This window comes from Castor canadensis, chromosome 15 (assembly GCF_047511655.1).
Source record: "Castor canadensis chromosome 15, mCasCan1.hap1v2, whole genome shotgun sequence".
NCBI classification, from domain to species: domain Eukaryota; kingdom Metazoa; phylum Chordata; class Mammalia; order Rodentia; family Castoridae; genus Castor; species Castor canadensis.
Genome location: NC_133400.1, coordinates 69811278 through 69820391, shown reverse-complemented (window position 1 = coordinate 69820391; position 9114 = coordinate 69811278). Strand labels below are relative to the sequence as shown.

The 9114-nt window shown below is 35.5% G+C and overlaps 1 long non-coding RNA gene across 1 annotated transcript; it reads right to left on the bottom strand.

Annotated features, from left to right (window-relative positions):
* Positions 1-4357: 4357 nt before the first annotated feature.
* On the bottom strand, positions 4358-8822 carry LOC141417342 (uncharacterized). The gene is made up of 3 exons (XR_012441864.1): positions 8663-8822; positions 6832-6865; positions 4358-4412 (listed from the first exon to the last, which is right to left on the bottom strand). It is a non-coding gene; the product is annotated as an uncharacterized lncRNA (long non-coding RNA).
* Between the last annotated feature and the right edge of the window lie 292 nt (positions 8823-9114).

Sequence of the window (9114 nt, the reverse complement as noted above, 5' to 3'; positions counted from 1 at the left end):
TATTTCCTCTTAGGACAGCCTTTGCTCTGTCCCATAGGTTCTGATGGGTTGTGTTTCCATTTTCATTAAATTTCAGGAACTTTTTGATGTCCTTCCTTATTTCTTCTATAACCCACTGATCATTGAGCAACATGCTGTTCAGTGTCCAGGTGTTTGAGTATTTTTTGCTTCTTTTGTTGAAGAGTTCTAGTTTCATTATGTTGTAGGGGGGTTCAATACCTAGGGGGTTACTTCAATTTTCTTATGTTTGTTGAGACTTTCTTTGTGTCCTAACATATGGCCTATTTTGGAGAAAGTTCTATGGGCTGCTGAGAAGAATGTATATGTGTGTTGCAGGATGGAATACTCTGAAGACATCTGTCAGGTCCATTAGATCTGTGGTGTCATTCAATTCTAGAACTTTCTTATTGATTTTTTTGTATAGATGACCTATCTATTGGTAACAGAGGAGTACTAAAGCCTCCTACTATCACTGTGTTAGGGTCTGTTTGTGATTTTAAGCCCATTAGTGTATGTTTAATGAAGTTGGTTGCAGCAACATTTGGCACATATTAAGTAAATAATTATTATTTCTTCTTGATGTATTGCTGTTTTATTAGTATGAAGTGACCTTCTTTGTCTCAACAAAGATGCTGTAGTCACTTTGGACTGGTGTAGCAAAACCCTAACAATTGACAAAAAATTTATTTCCCAAAGATCTCAGGGCCAGGAAGGCCAAAATCAAGCCACAAGTAGATTTGGTGTCTGGTGAGGGTCTACTTCCAGGTTCATATATGGCCACCCTTTTGCCTAACTTAGGTTTGAAGTCCACTTTATCTGATATATGTATTGCTACTCCTGTTTTTTTTTAGGAAGCCATTAGCTTGGCAAATCTCCTTCTACTCTTTCAACCTAAGACAATAAGGTGGGTTTCTTATAAACGATAGATTTTCAGGTCTTCCTTTTTAATCCAGTTTGCCAAATGGTGTCTTTTGATGGGGGAATTGAGTCCATTAACATTCAGTGTTAACATTGAGAGGTATGTGGTGATTCCTGCCACTTAGTTGTTTTTGTTGTTTAAGGATTTGAGAGTGTACAGCCAATTATATGCTACTCTCTGAGTACTTGTCTGTTCTTTTCTCATGTGGTTTAATACTTCCTGTCCCTTCTTGGTTATGTTTGTCTTCATCTTCTGTGTATAGGATTCCTTTCAAAATCTTCTGTAGTAGTTATATGGTGGTCATATATTGTTGTAGTTTCTGTTTATCATGGAAGTGTTTTATTCTACCATCAATTTTGAATGACATCTTTGCTGGGTAAAGTATCCTAGGGTTGAAATTGTTTTCCTTCAGCACTTGAAATACCTCACTTCATGCCCTTCTTGCTTTTAAGGTTTCTGTTGAGAAGTCTACTGTTATTTTGATGGTTTTAGCTTGTTTTGTTATTTGATTGTTCTCTCTTACAGCTTTCAATATTCTTTCCTTGTTCTCTATGCTAGTTGTTTTAATAATAATGAGATATTAGACATTTCCTTCACTACTTCCATGTGAGGACATAGCAAAAACATGGCCATATATGAACCTGGAAGTAGGCCCTCATCAGACACCAAATCTACTTGTGGCTTGATTTTGTTCTTCCTAGCCTTGAGAACTTTGGGAAATAAATTTTTTGTCAATTGTTAGGGTTTTTGTTACATCAATCCAAAGTGACAACAGCATCAAAAAAGGTAAATTCAATTAAATAAAGAACATAAAAATACACAGAAAACCAATGAAATCAAGCAGTTTTAGATCAATGAAACACAAACCTCTAACTAGCCATTATGCAAGACTTTCACATTATTGATGAAGAGAATAAATCAGTTGTGCCAGAGCCTTTGAAGGGTGTGAAAGAAGTGAGGTAGTAAAGACACATGTGCACAGTTCAATAGGAGGAAATCACTTCTAATATTCCATAACAGAGTAAAATAAAGCTCGGTTGAAAAATTACTTGCATATGAATAAAAATGGCTAGTAGAGTGGATTTATAATATTCCAACAACAAAGAAATGATCAATGTGTGGGTTACCCTGATTTGATTATTACACATTATATACATGAACTGAAGTATCACACTGTACCCCACAAATATGTACAATTACCATGTGTCAACTAAAAGAAAACATGTAAAAACAGAAACAAAAATATTATTTACAACATTATTGAAATATACAAACTACTAAAAAACCTAATAAAATATGGGAAGATTTATACTGTACTTACTTTTGGTGGTATGGGGGTGAGAACTCAGGGATTCGCTCTTGCCAAGCAGGTGCTCTATTACTTGAGCCATGTCTCCAGCCTGCAAAAACTTATAAACTAAAACTACAAAATATTGCAGAGAAAAACAAATGCAATGTTTATAAATGTAGATAGAAGCTGTTCAGGAATCAAAAGATTAATGATTTAGATGTTAATTCTCCCTAATCTATTACCTAATTACCTGAAAACACACCAGAAATCTAGTTTTTAATTTAAAATCTAGTTCTAAGATTGATATAAAAGCCTGGGGTTGTAGCTCAGTCTTAGAACACTTACCCAGCATGCACAAGCCTTGGATTTAATTTCTAGCACTGTTAAAAATAATTATATGGGGGGCTGGGATGTAGCTCGGTGGTACAGCGCTTGCCTAGCATGCGTGAGGCCCTGGGTTCGATCCCAGCACCAAAAAAGAAAAAAGACAAAAAAAAATAATAATGATTATATGGAAAAGCCAATAATCTGCAGTAGCCAAAATAACAGTGAAAACCTAAGCAAAGGGTGTGATGAGAGGATGTACTTTGCGTATTACAAACCTATAGTAAACAAAACCGCGTGATGGTGGTGTTAAGAAGGCCACGTTACTAAATAAGTGGAATACAATTAAAAGCACAGAAAGAGATCTCCAGATAGACGTTACCAACTTATCTCTGAGAGAAGCACAATGACATTGGAGAAAGGGCAAGCTTTTCAACAGATAATCAAATCTGCAATATGAATTTAGATCCATACCTCAGGCCCTATGCAAAAATGAACTCAAAAAGGATCACAGACCAGAATGTAAGACTAGAAAATGTAAAACATCAAGAAAAAACTTAAGAGAAAATCTTTGTGGTATGGTATTAGAAAAAAGTCTTTTAGTGATGACAAAAAATTAAAATCTATGATTTAAAAAACCATATAAATAGGATGTCAGCAACATTTAAAACTTTTGTTCTTCAAAAGATGCTATTAAGTTGGATCAATATGAGAGGAAATATAATAAAAGTACCTTTTATAAATGTGAGATGTCATAGTGAAACCCATTACTTTACATATTAATAAACTCAAATAAAATCACCTATTTATAGGAAAAAGTGGATAGAATGGGCCTGCAGGTTGACCTAAGGGAAAGAGCAGTCACCTAGCACATGTGAGACCCTGGGTTGGATCATGAACACTAAAAGAAAAATGAACACCCAAAAACAACATCAGTAACAAAAAGAAGAAAATATTCAAGCCACAAACTGGGGGAAAATCCTTCTAAAACATATCTGATAAAGAAATGTATCTGGAATGTGTGTTAAAGTCTTGAAAAAGTCAACAAACAGCAAACAACTGATTTGCAAAGGGCAAAAGGCAAAGGATTTGTCCACCAAGGTATACAAATGGAAAATAAGTACATTGAAAAGATACTCAACATTAATAGTCATTAATAAAACCATACTTAAATGAAAAATAGACACCCATTAGAATTGCTAAAATTTGAAAAAATGCATATGTTTTGGATGATAGGGAGAAACTGGAACTCTCATGTGCTACTGAGGTAAGTTGAAAATAGTATAAAAACTTTGGATAAAAAGTTGTCAATTTCTAATAGGTGAGAGGAATGGAGACAGAGACTAGTCAGTGATGGATTTGTTAGCCATCTTGATTATGGTAAGTAAATACCACACATGTTAAAACTTTTGACGCTGCACATTTTATATAGTGCATGTTGCTGTATGTCAAAAATGTCTCAGTAATGCTACAAAAACAGAAATTTCTAAGAACAAAAATCTAAGGAGTAGTTTGATAGTGAGAGATGCAAAATAGAGTTGGAAGAGAGAGGTGTTTAACTTTGGAGCAAGAAGAGACAACTCAGTTTAAAGTAAGGGGTCAGTGTGATTAGATCTGAGCTTTTAAATATGGATACATGCATGCAAACATGAATAACATAACACATCAGTTTCCTATGACTCAGTGCTAAGCTCTGTGTGCTCATATTACTACAATATACAATAAAAGGCCTTATGTTTATGCAGTATCCTAACTTTTACACTCCATTCTAAGTTGCTCAGTGAGCAGAAAAATATCCTCTAAATTAGGGTGCAGCAACTCACCATCATCTGAGTCTGAATCATCGAGGCCTTCCATGTTTTCTATGTATTTTCTGACCTACAAAATAAATAATGCTACTTCAAAGTGTTACCAAAATATTCATACCATGTATGAAATATACAAAATTGGTAGGTCTATATTTTATATTTAAAAAATATGAGCAGGAGCCCAAGTACTTCTGAAAAGAACAGATTTTTGCCAAACGAATACCTTTATCAATAGCTAAGTAAATATCTTTATATAGCAAAAGACTGTGTTCTTTAGTTTACCTTTTCTAATGTATTTTAACTTATATTTCTATAAAGATTCACATTAGTTTTTAGTATTTTTTCCAATAAAAGAGCACTGTGATATTGCTTACACAAAACTCCTATAATTTCAAGTGCTTGCAGTTTGTTATCTTTTTTTGAACAAAAAAAACTTTAAAGTTTTTAAATTTAAACTTGCAGGCCTTGTGTGCTGACTCACACATATAATTCCAGCTACTGTGTGGTAGAAGCCATGAGGATTGCAGTTTGAGACCAAGCTAGACAAAATGTTAGGGGACCCCATCTTAACAAAGAAGCTAAGCATGGTGGTACATATGTGCAATACCATCTCTTCCAGAAGTATAGGTAGGAGTGCAGCAGACCAAGGCCAGCCAGAGAAAACACAAAAGACACTATAAGAAATATAACTAAAGTAGAAAGGGATGGAGGCATTGATTGTTCAAGTGATACATTACTTACCTAGCAAACCTGAGGCCTTTATTTTATTTTTTTAATTTTAATTTTATTTTATTCATATGTGCATACAATGTTTGAATCATTTCTCTCCCTTTCCCCCAACTCCTCCCCTCCCCCCAGCCCCCTGCCTCCACTCCCCACCTCCTCGCTACCTGACAGAAACTATTTTGCCCTTATCTCTAATTTTGTTGAAGAGAGAGTATAAGCAATAATAGGAAGGAACAAGGGTTTTTGCTGGTTGAGATAAGGATAGCTATACAGGGAGTTGACTCACATTAACTTCCTGTGTGTGTGTGTTACCTTCTAGCTTAATTCTTTTTTGATCTCACCTTTTCTCTAGTTCCTGGTCCCCTTTTCCTATTGGCCTTAGTTGCTTTTAAGGTATCTGCTTTAGTTTCTCTGCATTAAGGGCAACAAATGCTAGCTAATTTTTTAGGTGTTTTACCTATCCTCACCCCTCCCTGTGTGCTCTCGCTTTCTCATGTGATCAAAGTCTGATCCCCTTGTTGTGTTTGTCCTTGATCTAATGTCCGCATGTGAGGGAGAACATATGAGTTTTGGTCTTTTGGGCCAGGCTAACCTCACTCAGAATGATGTTCTCCAGTTCCATCCATTTTCCAGTGAATGATAACATTTCGTTCTTCTTCATGGCTGCATAAAATTCCATTGTGTATAAATACCACATTTTGTTAATCCATTCATCAGTAATGGGGCGTCTTGGCTGTTTCCATAACTTGGCTATTGTGAATAGTGCTGCAATAAACATGGGTGTGCAGGTGCCTCTGGAGTAACCTGTGTCACATTCTTTTGGGTATATCCCCAAGGGTGGTATTGCTGGATCATATGGTAGATCACATGAGGCCTTTAGTTCAAAAATACTAGTAGTTCCAAAAAGCAAAAATCTCAACTTAACTAGATGTAAAACAATTTAAAAACTTAAAAGGTATATTGAGAACAACAGGCTTTAAAAAGACACTTTCAATTGTAAAATATATTTGTTTTAGGTAAAAAAACAAAAAATGAAACCCCATGCTGCATAATTAAGTAGTTCTGGTCAGTGGGGGAAAAGTCACCACCTAAGGTCTCAAAGTCCAGTGCTTTTTCCATTTGTTGTTGCTGGAATTTCATGTGCCTCACTTCCTTTTGGTGGACTATGAAAGATGGTTGTAGGGAGGGTAGGCCTGCATGTACTCACACCCTACTCCCACCTGAGCCTGGAGGCTGAATAACCATCAGCTGGTGAAACTGCTGCTGTAGTCCCTTGCCCACTACACCAGGACCTGTACAATTTGCTGCTCCACACCCTTTTCTCCTTCGACTACATCAAACCCCACAGCCTCTCCACTTCCTACCAGCTGCAGTGATTTCCTGGAGCTTCTTCTTACTGACAGAATATAGCTTCTTCAGCATCATTCCTCTTGATGAATCCATATTCATTCTTTTCTTGCATTGAACCATATTACTGTTTCCCTAACCTTCCTTGCTATAACCTTCTTGCCCTTCTGGCAATCACAGCCCAGTGGAGTCACACAGACCTCTACTCCAAGCAGGATGGCCCTGGTGCCAGTCTTCCCCTAGGGAGCACAGAGGGTGGGGTGGCGGGTGGCTGTGTCTCTGCCTCACTGCTGCAGCTCTGGCTCCTCCCAGGGTCTGATGGTCAACATGCCTACAGTGCAGTGCAGATGCCCAGGGCTCTGGGGTCCACTTTGTTCCCACTATCTATATTTTTGTTATTGTTTTTATTGCAATACCTTGTGCTTTTCTTTAGTCATTTTCTTTTGAGACCTACAAAAAATAATTTCAGAGAAATATTAAATATTTAAAATACAAATGATACTGACTTTTATATAAAAACATCTAAAGTTTTGATTGACTTCTATTCATAAACTTTACAAGTTAAAGTAAAATCATTTTACTCAAGATGAATTCAACTATAAATGGAAGGTAAACTGATGGAATAATTATACTGATATAACAATTAATTTAGAAACAAACTTTCTGACAATTACAAGGAAAAGAAAAACATGAAGTTAGTTTCATTATTCTATAGAAAGATATTTGCCAGGATTTTTATTATTGTCACCTAAACAAAAAAAAAAAACACACAAACTTTTTACAGACACTAAATCTTATTCAGAAACTATTTATAAATTCTCAGATGAGGGAAACCCTTCTTAATTATGATCTAGGAGTTAGCACTCCCAGGATCTCCTATGCAATTACTCTATGTTATTCTAAGCTCTGTACATGCGTTAAACTCATGGGAATTCTCACAACTGTGTGAGATACATATCATGTACTGGATTCAGGAAAGTTCTAGGCAAAGAAAAATTGCCAAAACTACTACTCAAGCCCCTATAGCCAGCAGTAGCAGACTCACAATTAAAACCATGGATTCTATCTTCAGACGCATGCTTAAAAGTTGCTGTGAAAGAAAATTTATCTTTGTGGAGTTTTAAGTGATATTCCAGTAGATGTATCCATATTATCATGTAATTTCTGGATATGATTTTAAATGATAATTTTTGAATCTTTCATATATTTTCAAAACTAAAAAGACTTTATACCTAAGCCTTTTTGGAATACCCTATTTCAATAAACTAAGATTTAGTTTTTCTAAAGACACTCATAAACAGGCATCATTCATCTGCTCTACTGTCTGTTGCAGCATTCAACAAATGCTTATTCACAGCACAATACATGCCCATGACACTCTTGTTATGGTAAATAAGGCTTTCATAGTTAGAATTTTATAAATCAAAAGATTTTCATATTTAGAATTTTAATAATCTCAGCTAATTTACTTTGCTATTGTATGTAAACCAGGTCTTTCCCTTTCCCCAGAATCTGTACAACTATTAGATTGGTGCACCTGATGTCTTAGAGTACTGTACAAAATCATAGCTACAGGGGATGATCCTGGAAATGCACAAAGGAAGATTAAATTCTCTGCACTATGGCCTAGGCCTGAGAATGTGTTTCATAATTATAAAAATACAATGCATAGTAGTCAATTTTATGTCATCCCTTGCATGTTCAGTTACATTAGGGCATTCATTTGTGACCTAATTCAGAATTAGTATTTTTTTTGCTATGTATCTACCTAATATATATGTTCATATACATGTATGAACAATTCCTTTACTGTAAAACCTCCAAGATGATGTATCAAGCCTTCAAATACTTGGACATAGAAACTGCACTTACTAGAAGACACATGTCCTTTCTTACTGGATCATTTCCCACAGCATGCAAACATATGCCAAAATCTTAAAGAAAACATTCTCTTAACCCTCAAATTCTTCTTCAGTTGTTACCTACTGCTATGGCTTTTACTGTTGCTTTTCCCTATCAAAATTATCTCTAAGGCCTTATCAGTCACAGCCAAATTTCTATGATGGCTACTTATTCAACTGCTACTTTTCAAAGTCGCTTGTCCTCATCTTCATCAACCTTTCAGCAGCATTGATATTGATAAATATTCTCTGTTTGGTCTTCAGACTGCACTTTCCTCTTTTATTTCCAGAAACAAACCACAATTAACATTTCTTCACAGAGAAATAAAGAATTTATAGTTTTTACCTTCCCTCCTCTTGGTCTACTTCACTTGAACTCCATTCATCTATCACTTGCATTACACAATCAGTTTCTGAGGTGGACTTTACAAACCCTGGAGAAATCACAGACTCTGTTGAGGTCCATTTTTCATTTTCACTTTTCTTAGCTTTCTTCATGTGCCAAGACGGTGCTGGAAGAATGAAATGGCTATATCCACAACATGAACTTGGATCCCATACCTTAGGCCTTATATGAAAATGAACTCAAAATGGATCATAGATCTAAATGTCATATGACAATTACAAAGTTCTTGAAGCAAGCATGGGGAAAATCTTTGCAAAACTGTGCTCAAAGAAGTTTCCAATGATGGCACAAAAATTAAAATCCATAATTTTAAGACCACATTTTGACTTCATCAAAATTTAAAACCTGTGTTCTTCAAAAGATAATATTAAGTTGGCGGAGTGGCTCAAGTA